The sequence below is a fragment of the Peromyscus maniculatus genome, chromosome 7 (genome assembly GCF_049852395.1).
Source record: "Peromyscus maniculatus bairdii isolate BWxNUB_F1_BW_parent chromosome 7, HU_Pman_BW_mat_3.1, whole genome shotgun sequence".
NCBI lineage: Eukaryota > Metazoa > Chordata > Mammalia > Rodentia > Cricetidae > Peromyscus > Peromyscus maniculatus.
This window is the reverse complement of record NC_134858.1, coordinates 85,043,605-85,056,461: the sequence shown is the minus strand read 5'-3', so window position 1 is coordinate 85,056,461 and position 12,857 is coordinate 85,043,605. Positions and strand designations below refer to the sequence as shown.

General features: G+C 37.7%; 1 long non-coding RNA gene across 2 annotated transcripts; it reads left to right on the top strand.

Annotated features, from left to right (window-relative positions):
- The first annotated feature begins 665 nt into the window (after positions 1–665).
- LOC107401579 (uncharacterized) lies at positions 666–10,949 on the top strand. Of its 2 annotated transcripts, XR_013052874.1 has the most exons (3): positions 6,510–7,275; positions 7,450–8,910; positions 10,727–10,949. It is a non-coding gene; the product is annotated as an uncharacterized LOC107401579 (long non-coding RNA). The 2 variants fall into 2 exon arrangements; XR_013052873.1 differs by lacking the exons at positions 6,510–7,275; positions 7,450–8,910 and adding an exon at positions 666–1,049.
- The last annotated feature ends 1,908 nt before the right edge of the window (positions 10,950–12,857 follow it).

Below are 12,857 nucleotides of genomic sequence, written 5' to 3'. Positions count from 1 at the left end.
TATTAAAGGGTTGATAACCACTGATCTAGAGAAAAGACCTTGTAGAATTTCTCCCACCCATATTGATATGACAACTGGAGTTGTGATTACACAGGTCTTGTTCAGATAGCCATATTGTTGAGAATTTATGGGTGCATTATCCCTTATCTAGAAGCAGATATCCTGGTCTTCTGGATCTTCCAATCTCTCTGCCTATTCTTTTGTCATGTTTCCTGAGCACTGAAGATGATCATTTAGGGTTGGGTACCCCATGAACACTTACTGTCTGCATTTTGACTACTTATGGATCTCTGTAGTAGTCTCCAACTATTGAAAAAATGAACTTCTTTAATGAGAGGTGAAAGCTACCCTTATCTATAGCTATAAGGATAAGTATTTAGAATAGAGTTGTAAATTACATTAGTTTAGGGAATTGACAGTATTAGGTTCTCCTCCAGCATCTAAATGACTGCAAGTAATTGGTTAGGTTTACAGCACAGGAATGAATTTCTACCTGTTGAGTGTGTTTTAAGTCTAGTGAGATAGCTGTTGGTTACCTCCAAGATAGAAGTGAAGCGAGAAATCCATGGAGTCTGCTTAAAAGGCAAAGGAATTTATTAGGGGAGGAAAACTCACAGTACAGAACAGAACTGTCATAGGTTCTAGAATGCTGGGGCACAGTCTCACGCTGTTCCAGCTGTCTGAGTCAGTCCTACATCCAAGCCCACGAAGGAGAGAAGAGAGCTGCATTTGTACATCTCAGGTCTTAAGGGGAGCCAAGGGGCCATTCCCCAGGGGAATGTACTTCAAGGTCATAGGCAGGTAGAGCAGTTAGCTGCTACATCTTTATGGCTGCACTTCAGAGTCATAGAACAGATATCTACTACATTTTCCCCTTTTGTCTAAATAAGGAAGTTCTAACAATATAAAACTATATACAATAGGAATGATTATCATGTATTGTCCAAGAAAGGGGAAATGTAATAACTTAAACAAAAATAGAAATACAACCAGCAAGAACAACATTAACAAGAGACAGACACTAAAATCCAGAGATGTCCAGAACATAGGTAAATGGCATGTTACAGAGATTACTCCAATAGCTGTCTTATTTTTTTTTTTAAAAAATCTAACTTTAGTATCTGAAATATTCTTAGCTAAGATATGGAGGATTATAACTGTAACTATCTAGTATTCAACTCCATCAAAGACCTGAGAAGGAACATAATGTGATACCTGAGAAAACAGGAAATGCAAGCAAGCGATTTCCAAAAAATTGTGAGAACACACAGAGATGGCTGGCAGCCTGGACAGTCACCTAAAGTTTCTCAGCACCATTGGGGCATTCCCTTTTGGCTACAGGCCTAGAATATCTAACAGACCATTTTGAGAAGCAGAAATTTTGAAAGACCATCTTACCCTGTCATGGCAAGTTTCAGTAGTTGCTTTTCTTTGGGTCCTACTTGTCTGTAAAGGACAGGATTCATACTCTCAGCAGCTGAGGCAGGGCTGTTCTTTGCCCAGCAGGCCATTTTGTACCAAGAAGACAAACTTCCAAACAGAGTGTCTTGGAAATCCAATATTCTCTCAGGAGCTGATCGATGCTGTCAGAAGCAATCGTGTCTCCTGTCAACAGAATTCTACGTTATCAAAACATTTAAATGTCATATTCTCTAGGTCTATGAAATGTTTGAAGATTACCTATCCATATGGCATATGTTTCTGTAAATATGGAAAGCCTAACTAACGTAACTATAGAAATGACAAGCACAGGTGACTATTAGTCGCTAAGTCTTATCTACCTAAACAACCTAAGGACTAAGGCTTCACATAAACAAGGTAAATAGTCTGTAAATAGATGTACAATGACCTCAAAACTGTGGCAATATACAAAATATCTTAAATGGAGGTAGAAATGCATAGTACAATATGATAACAATATCCTATATATGTATCAATTTATAAAATATCCTAAACAGAGGTAGAACATACATACAGTATGGTGAATATAATAATATATTTGTATCAAAATATATTTGATATATAAAATATATAAAATATTTCAAATAGGAGTAGAGACATGTGTACAATATGACAATTATAGTTTTGAATTTGTATCAATATAAGTTATCTCAAGTAAGAGTAGGAAAATAGTTTGAATTTGTATCAATATATAAGAATCCATATCAATGCAAATTATCTAAGCTATAGTTTGTTAAATTAGTTTACTAGTAGATACAGTAATCTACCTTAATATACTATACCTATTCATTCTCCTTTTTTCTTTTCTAAAAAATAATCTTGAGTCTAAATTTTATTGTTCCATTCCCAACCCTATAACAACTTATCCATAACCCTGAGGAAATTAAAACTTTTGGGAGAGGGGGTGTCATTTTCTTAAAATTGCTTCCTGCTGTTTGGGGGGGGGTAGTGACAGTATCTCTGTGGGATCCTATAAAAAAGCTAAGTGGTTAAGTCTCAATAGTACTAGCTGTAGTGTTTGTAGCTAGTCTCAAAGTAATGGGTAAAATTATCTGAAGTTCTGGCTAGAAGTGTAATATAATGGACCATCTCATCCTGGAACTATCTTGAAGAGTTTGCAGTCCAAAGCTGATCATTGAGTAGTGTTTTTAGCTTCAATGGCATCATTATGGACCAGGTAGAGACATTGTTGTGGGGCCCCATCTTCCTTCTGGAGACCTCAGAGATTGTTATTGGAAAGATGCATTTTTCCATTGTGGAAAACTCGAACATTATTAATATCAAAATGGAAAGTTTGGATTTAGGGTGATTGGAGGAAGGATTCCCAGAAATCAAGGATAAGCATGGAAAGAAATAGAATCTTGACAACAATGGTCCCTAGATTATTGGTTTTCTTTTGTCCTATATCAGTTGGTTCTTCTGATATGAGACAGACTCTCCTAATTTTTCTTTTAGCAATATGCTTTGGTTTAGAGAAGGAGAGAGCCATATTCCAACTCCAAAGCCAGCTTGATTTATAATTGAGTTGGGACAATAATTATTCTAGAGGTAAAGAGATATTGATGTTAGGCAGTGAGATATTACCCTGTAGAGTATATTGGTACCAATAGGTCCTTCCCTTCTATTGTAGATGTCTAGGTGTCCAAGGCCTTATGATTTCTTGAACATGGGTACTTCTATTATCCTGTAAAGTTAAAAACCAGAACCCTGTCCTGACCCTTATTTGTTGAATTTTTCTTATAATTTGTAGAATTGTCACATTGGTGGATGAGCTATTACTTCTTCTCATCAAGGGGTTTCTCCTGTTCAAACTGAATTTTTATTAATTTTGTTGGTATCCATAGCTTTTCTTCTCTTGCTGAAACAAAAGCAAAACCACTTCCCCAGAATAGGACGTATCCTGGGTTCCATTCTGAGGTCAACACATCTTTGGAGTCAACTGGTTGGTTTAGCTCAGGAGTTTTTGTCTGTTGTCCATTGTCTCTCTGCAGCTGTTGTTCCATTCTCATCAGCATTGAGAAAATTCAAGGTTAATAAAGCACCATGTAATTTATTTCTAGGGGTCATTGTTACCTCTTTCTGTTTATTTAGCATATCCTTTAAAGTTCGATTAGATCTTTCTATGACTCCTGGGCCTGTGGGATTGTGTGGTATATCTGTAATTTGCTTTATTTTGTAATAAACAAAAACCTGTTTCATCTTATTTGAAACATCTGCTGGAGCATTGTCAGTCTTAATTTGTACAGGTATTCCCATGATGGCCATAATCTCTAATAGGTGTGCAATTACAGAATCAGCCTCTTAAGATCTCATAGAAGTTGCCCATTGAAATCCTGAATAGGTGCCAATTGTATGGTGTACATATTTTAATCTTCCAAAATCTGTGAAATGAAATATATTCATCTGCCAGATTTTATCTTTGTATACCTTTCTGCAGGTGATGGAGTTTGGTTATAGAAGGAATAAGTAGGACTTTTTTTTTTTATGATTTCCTTGGCTTCTAGCCAAGTGATGGAAAAGTCAAACCTTTGTTATTTACGTGGTGTTTCTTATGAAATTCTGAGGCTTCTAGCACATTACCTATTAATAACTGCTCTATCTTATTGTTATCTTGTGCTAGAAGATCTGGCAGAGCTGTATGGAATCTGATGTGTGTTATATATACAGGATGTTCCCTATTTCTGATGATTCCTGTAATATCATAAATATTGGCATTAATTCTGTTTTAGCAGGAATAAATTCAGCAGTTTCAATATGTAAAACAACTCTCTCTGCATATTGAGAGTCAGTAACTATATTGAGAGGTTCTGTGAATTCCATAAGTACCATAAGAATGGCATATAGTTGTGACTTTTGTACAGAATTGTAAGGACTTTGAACCATTTTATTTAAATCTCCTGATTAATATCCTGCCTTTTCTGATTTATTTGCATCAGTATAGAATATAGGGACTCCAGAAATTGTTTTTTGTCATACAATGTGAGGAAGGACCCATTCAGTTCTTTTTATGAATGTTATTCTCTTGCTTTTAGAATAACAGTGGTTAATCTCTCCCAAAAATTAACTGCAGGCTCTTTGCCAGTATTCATTATATTCCCATAAAGAGGAAGTTTCCTCATTAGTTAAAGGTACTAAAACTTTTGCTGGGTCCATTTCTGTCAATTGACAAAGTCTTAATTTTCTTTTTAGGATCAATTCAGAGATCTTTTCCATATATGTCTTTAATTTTTCATTCAGTTTATGTGCTAGAAATGTCTATTTCAATATATTATCTTCCCTTTGCATCAAAATCGCTGTGGGGGAGTGTCTGCATTTAAGTTCTGGATTCATATGCTTCACATATGCATCTCATATTTTCTTTTCTATTAGAGCCAATTCCTTCTCAGCTTCAGCTGATAATTCTCTTGGACTATTTAAGTCCTTGTCCCCTTTTAGGATATTGGCCAAATTTGCTGTTCCATCTTTAGATATTCCAATGATAGTCTGTAAGTTGGAAATGCTTCCTAACAATTTTTGAAAATCATTAAGCATCAGCAATTGATGTCTCCTGAGTTGTACCTTTTGGGGGTCTAATTTTCTGTAGATCTATCTTATATCTTAAAATTAATAGAATCTTCTCTTTGTATTGTTTTCAAGAGCACTTTGTAATCCTCAGTGAGGCAAAAGTTTCTTTGCTTCTGCAAACATGCTTTCTAAAGTATCTTGTAGATGTAACCAACCATCTTATTAAATAAGAAACACAGAACCAATGTAAAAGAGAAAGCCGAGGGGTCAGAGCTCAGAGCTGAAATCTTACCTCCTGCAGTGATCCTAGCTTCCTGAAAGAAAGAGAGCTATTTTTTTTGTGTGTATGTCTTTAAATAGTCTTTCTGTTCTGCCTTCTCATTGGTTGTAAACCCAAACACATGACTGCCTCATCCCTGCCTATAAGTACAACCCTCTAGGTCTTAAAGGCATATGTCTCCAATGCTGGCTGTATCCCTGAACACACAGAGATCTATGGGATTAAAGGCATGCGTCACCACCGCCACGGTCTTTCTATGGTTCTAATAGCTCTGACCCCTGGGCAACTTTATTTATTAACATACAATTAAAATCACATTTCAGTACAAATAGAGTACCACCGTATTATCTGACTTCAGATCAGCTAAAAAGATATCATCCATATAATGGTAAGTTATAGATTGTGGAAATTGTGCACGAATTATTTCCAATGCTTTCTGCATAAAATATTGGCACAGGGTGGGGCTCTTTGTGCCACTATCATGTCACTGGGTATGATTTCTTGCCTAGCTAGTCCTTGCTAATGTTCATAGGCCTTATAGCTGGGTAGGACTATTGATTACCTGCTTCCATGGCAACTTGCATAGTACCTTCTGATATTATGAAAGCAAGTCCTTTAAAAGGCATTGATGCTGGCTCCAGCTTAATGCTTTAAAGTCCTGTATCTGAAATGTGTGGCATTACCAACAATTGAGTCTTACCTAACCAAGGTGGTTAAAGACTTCTATAATGAAAACCTCTGAAGAAAGAGATTGAAAAGGACCTGCCTGGACTGAATCTACCAGGTTGAACTCAATCCTCAGGGGAGTCTTTGCTGTGGAGGAGATGGGAATGGGGGGTGGACTGGGGGGAAGGGGGGCGGAGAACAAGGGAATCCGTGGCTAATATGTAAAATTAAATTAAATTATAAAGCTATGTGGGAACCATTGTCCATGCCTCAGGGTTGTTGTGCCACCATAGCTAGGGTGTGCCATCCACCATCCAATTCTTTGCCTCTGGGGTCAGCCAGGACCCTCTCAGAGCTGAAGCAGGACCCAAGGGCAGGAGCACCAGAGGATGGAGTCCGAGGCATTGAAGCCTTCCCTGCCTACCCTGTGTCACCCTCTGACTCAGGTAGCTGCCCCTCCAGCCACTTGAGGTGGCTCCCAAGTGTGAGTTGTTCAGGAGTAGCCACATCCTTGAGTCTATCCAAGGAGGTGATTAAACAGCTCAGCTTCTCTCACTGCCTCTTGGTGTTGTGACTTTTCTGACCATAGCCTCTCTGGTTCTTCACAGAAATAGAAAATATTCTAAAACTCACTTAGAACCAATCCCAGATATCAAAAACGATGTTGAGCAAAATGGTCAATACTAGAGGAATTGACAGACCTAATTTCAAGCTACATTACAGAACTACAGTAGTAAAAACAGTATGGTACTGGCACAAAACAAACATGTAGACCAACGGAAACAAAATATAAAAATGAATTATGAGGACACAAATCACAACCATCTGGTAATTTGACAAAGCTGCCAAAGATATACATTGAAGGTTTTTATATTTAGAATCTTAAATAAGTGGTGCTACGGACCCTAGATGTTCCCATGTAGAAGAACGAAACAATATCTATTGCCTCACACCAAAGACAGCTCCAAATGAACCGAAGACTTCAATGTGAAACCATATCTATTGCCTTACACCAGAGTTAGCTCCAAATGAGCCAAAGACCTCAATGTGAAACCTGAAATGCTAAGACTGCTAGAAGAAAATCACACCCTGTATGCTACTAGGTACAAGTGCAGGAAAAGACTTGTTGAATAGGACTCCATTTTCTTAGGAATCAAAGCCAATGGTTGACTAATGTGACCTCAAAAAATTAAAAAGTTTTTGTATAGCAAAGGAAATAATCAGTTCAGTGAAGAGGAAACCCACAGAGTGGGGAAGAATCTTTCCAGACACACATCAGATAGAGAATTTATATTCAGAATGTACAAAGAATTAAAAAAAAAACCCAAAAGACTAAGAAAACAAACAACCCAGTTTAAAAATAGGCTATTAGCCGGGCGTTGGTGGCGCACGCCTTTAATCCCAGCACTCGGGAGGCAGAGGCAGGCGGATCTCTGTGAGTTCAAGGCCAGCCTGGGCTACCAAGTGAGTTCCAGGAAAGGCGCAAAGCTACACAGAGAAACCCTGTCTCGAAAAAACCAAAAAAAAAAAAAAAATAGGCTATGAGGGAGCCAAGGGAGGGAAACAACTAAACTGCAACATCTATGAACCACAGCTGTTACCAGCATGGCAAGATATGCATAAAGGTGCAAGAAGTGGCACACATGTATTGGTGGCAACCAACAGCTATCTAATTGGAGTTAACAGGAGGAAAATCATGCCTGGTACTCGTATCCTGGTCAGCTTCCCCGAGCCAGTGAGGTCATTGACCTTAGAAAGGATCTACTACCACCACTTCACTAGACCAGGATAGTTCTTAATAAATTCTAAATCTTATCCTTATGCCCAAGACAAAGGTAGCTACCAATCTTCATAAAGAAGCTTATCATTAGAGCAAATGGAAAGTATCACAGAAAGCCATAGCTGGACACAATGCAGAGATCAATGGATGCTGGGGAGTCCAGCCTTGGCGCGCGCACGTGTGTGTGTGTGTGTGTGTGTGTGTGTGTGTGTGTGTGTATGTATGTATGTTTTCAAGGCTGGCTATTTGGTATTATGCTAGGTTGTCCAAAAGAGTCTGATTCAGCCTGGGATAGAGTTATAGATTTCTTCATATTCATCTGCCTTGAGCTTAATTCAACTCCTATCTTTAGTTTTATGAAATTGTTTTCATTCAATTTACTTTTCTCTTGATCTTATCACTTGGCTCCTTTTTTCCCCACACCTGTCCCTTTCACCTAATTTATAGTCGACAATTTTGAGTAAGTTATTGTGATGTTTAGCTTTAGATTTAACATTAAACTTTTCTTATTGGTGAGTCCAGTAAATAGATTTGAAATATAACATCAAATGTTACTTGGAGGAAATGAGTCAATTAATGTTATTGAAGCACATGCTAGAAATATGACCCAATGATGGCTTCTTTGGGCTTAATGAGAAAAACAACCAGTCACTTGGATTTAAGTGAAGTAAAAATTTCAGAATGACACCTCCATAAATTCTGGACTAGTTAGCTGAGGAAAACACATGTGTTAAATTTTCTCTGTTTAGATCTTGGCTGACAAGAATGTGGTGGTATTTAGGAAGGATCAAATCGGCTCCATCTTCTGCCATTAATTGGCTTTCACTTCATGTAATTATGAAGACCATGGGCCACTCAGTGAGATTATATGCTGAATGAAAAGCACGGCTGCGTCAGCACTCTAAACTTCCTCCTGGGAAAGAGAAGCATGGATAACAGTTTTGACCATATACTAAACTAATACTTTTTTGTCCATCCTAACGCATCTACAGCACCACATTTTACGGTATTATTATAACGACTACTCGACCTTTCACACAAAGAGATGCCAGACAACTTCCTTCAATCCTAGAAGTAGGAAGTAGAGTTAGACTTTCCTGTTTCGGCTTCTATAAACCACTTACCTCCCGTTTACTCTATAAGCAGCAAGCTCTGTTATCGTGCTTGTTTGTGACTAATTATGTGAGTACTGACAGCAGAGGTTCCATCAAAAACACAGGTAAGTTTAATTAAAAACAACTGGTGAGAGATTTTTAATGAAGATATGAGTGTGTTCTTAAAAGTCATTGTTGTAATGTTCAGAAAATAAGGCAGTATTTGTAAAGAAGTTGAAAAATAACTGTAAAAATGATACTAAATTGCTGAGGAAAAAGGGTCAATTTGTGTGTTTTATATCCTAGACCTCTTACTTTATGGTTTTGGGGATTGAAGCTAGAGCTTCTGTCACTATATCCCACCCAGCCCAACTGCAGCATTTTATAAACTGACTACAGTGACTTACAAACTGAACAGAGACACATCTCTTGGTGTGGAAAGCTAGATTATCTCATGAATAAGGAGTGTTTGCTGAAACATGAATTTGGGCAAGATGATTTAAGCAAAGTGTAGGATTCTGCAGTGGTTACTGAGACTAGCTCACTTGCATAAAAGGTTCCTCTAGCCAAAGCTGATTTCTTCTAAATAATGGGTCAGCCGGGTCTTGGCCAGACTTTTCTGTCCTTGAGTTAATTGATATGATGTAATTGATTTCTTCGCCAGAAGCCAAGATTATTTCCAAGTCAGAACAAAGACTCATGCTCTTTTCCAAAGCAATTTAAATTGTTTTAAGCTTTCTCAGTGTAGGATGGATTGAGAGCTTTGGGTTTCCTAGGTTAGCTTTGCAACTGTCTTCACTTTTACATCTAAGATATGTCATTCCTGCATCATAGGCTTTTCATTTCTAAAAACAACAACAATCCCCTTCAAACAAACAAGCAAACACAAAACTCAAACAAACAAAAACCCACAAAAATTAGTTCACTCTCAAATGAATGCCTGTTTGATCTTTAAAACTACTGAATGAGGAATTGCTGGGGGAGTATTTGTGATACATATGTAGAAGAGAAAGAGAGAAAGCAGTGGTGGTGTGGAGAGAAAGAAGTAAGAGATGGAGGGGCATTGGAAGGGGAGTAGCGGGTAGGTTTCAAATCCCGCTTACCTATGCAACTAGGGTTTTTCCCCAACAAAATAAATGGATAATCACTTTACTAAAATGCCAATTTTCCACAAAATAAAAATATTTTACTAATTCCAGCAGCCACCATCAGAATGATGTGGCTTAACATTCATGGAAAATATTGTGTGCAGGGGCAGACAATATGGGAGTCAGTTTTACAATAAAACATTTGATTAGCCAAAGCCCAACTACCTAACCATCCCCAGTGTGTGTGTGTGTGTGTGTGTGTGTGTGTGTGTGTGTGTGTGTGTGTGTGTGCCTGTGTGGGTGCATATCCAGGAATGCTTGCAGAGTCCAGAAGAGGATTATTGCATGTGCTTTTTAAAATCACTCTTTGCCTTTATTATTATTTTTTTTTTGAGGCAGGGTCTCTCAATGTATTTTAATCAGCTTGCTAGTTACACAAGGCAGGCAGTCCAGAAAGCTCCCAGGGTCTAGCTGGTTATGTCCTCCTATTCTGTGGTTATAAGCACATGCCTTGCTTTTATGTGGGTGCTGGGGATTTCAACTCAAGTCCTCTAGCTTTTATAGCAAGTACTCTCTCTAATCCCAAGAGCCATCCCCCAAGGCATCACAAAAAACTCATGGATGATTGTCCTTCTCATTATCATAGTCAGATTGAACCATAATCAAAGAAGCTACCTAAGACTGTTTTCAACTGCATGAATGCAACCTGCACATTGGAGGGTTCTCTGTAATAATAATAATAATAATAATAATAATAATAATAATAATAATAACAACAACAATAATAGTAATATAATAAAACATGAAGTGCTTGCAGCATCTGAACCAGAACTCACTTGAGTCTTATTTTCAGGTGTTCAAGAGGCCAATGTAATATGAGGATTATAAGAAATGGAAAAAGTGAAATGTGCCGCAGAGTTTTGGATGGACTTTTGGCATGTGATGGATGAATGGAGACGGGGAGCCAAGGAACTCTTAAGTGAAAACTGGAACCTCAGCCAGGATCTTGGAAAGTCAATAAGTGAAAACATCAGCACGTTTTGAAAAGATTAAAACAAATCACAGTGTAAAGATAACTGTGGTGATAAGATTTCACTGATAGCCAGTGAGAACATGGGTCAGACATGTTCTGAATGCCCAAACAAAGAGCAAGAAGGGGAATATTTGGAAATGCATTATTGTGCATTTGCTATAACACTGTAATTTTGTCATTAATAGAAACCTCAATGTTTATCTCCTAAGGATCATGATTTCCTTTTCTTATCTACTGTATTGAAGTAAAACCTTTAAAATGCAAATAAGCCCCATGTGATCTCTCTGGCGGTGACCTGCCTTCCAAGTACTCTCTGGTTAGCCATGACCCAGCCATTCTCCACTGTCTTCCTCAGTGCTCACTGTAGATGACCTGTCTTTGCCCAGCTCTCTGCATACTCTTGTGCACAGCAGTTCCTTTATTTTCTGTCGATTATTTATTTCTGTATTATTACTACACACCATTTGAGAGCTATTGCATAGAATTTCCCCTGATTCTTCCAAAACAAATTATCTCTTCTCTTCTATTTGATTGCAAGATGCTGGTTTCTGATTATAGCAATTTTGAAATGATCCTGGCTTAGTTCCCCTTGACAGATTTGCACAGCTGTCAATTTCTTCAATTGGCTGTATTTTGCTTAAAGCATGAATTGCCTTGTTTATCTCTCCAATCTCAAATTCTTAGCAAGCATGTCTCCCTAATTTTTACTTCATTTGATGTGGGAGATTTTTTGGTTTGGGGGATGACAATTTAAATTAAAAGAACAAGAAGCAATGGTTACTGTTACGACTTTATTTGTCATGGTATAAGCTCAGCATGAGGCAAAGAATAAGCAGACATGATGATGCCAATGTTTCCAAAAAAGAAAAGACAAAATAGGGCATATGTATGCATAATTTACAGTTATCTTAGCTCTTTATTTGACAACATTTTCTTCAATTAAAAACTGTAATTAAAAAAAGAAGTTGAACATAACAGATTGACAAGAATGTTAGTCTTATGTTCATGTCTACTTTGACTGAATTTGGATAAGCTATTGATTTTTTCAATATTCATGGTTTGCTGATTTCTAAGTTAGAGCTCAGCTTTGTATCTCTGTGATTTTATTAAATCCTTTATTAATATGCACAGTGATTTAGATTTACATCCATCCTTTTGGCTTATGTATTTATAAATACATAAGCCTGTCATGCCTGACAGGTAGCCCAGATTAGAAGAGTTTGATGAATAAAATCAGTTGTGTGAACACCTAGAGACTAACAGGAAGGCCATGCACAACCGTCTTTGAATAAATGAGTGTTATATCCCATCCTCAAGTCAGTGGCTAATGGATACATTGAAAGTACTCAAGATGGCTGAGGGAAAAGGCTTCGGAGCTAGCACCATGGGAAACCTAATCATTCTGTCAGCATAGACATCTGTAGCAAAATACCACAGAATACTTACATAAACAATAGAGATCTGCATTTCATAATCAGACTTTGGGCTATTTTCAAATGGCTTGGAGGAAAGGAGGGATGTGGGAGCATCCTTAAGACCTTATCTGAACCTACTAACTCCTTATTGATCTATCTGCAAATATTACTACCTTGAGGGCTAGAACTTCAATACATGCAATTTGAGGAGAAACAAACGTTCTATCCATCACTTACCATGATTGCATCCACTGGGTAAATAAAATGATCTCAAGGCCAAGAATCTATAATTAAGCTAAATAAAATTACACCACTTAAGATGTTTTCTGGGATAGCAGGAATCCAGAACTAAGCTGTTGCTGTGTCCTCTCTAAGGGCTGCAATAGAGATGGATGAGGCATTGTGGTGTTATAGCTAGCCTCTGATAGTAGTGGGATTCTCTGTTCCAGGACACAGACAGAAAATCAACAGGCCAGGAATACAGAGGCTACATACAGTCTTGAGACTCTCTCTCTACCTTCCCCATGAGAGCTAGA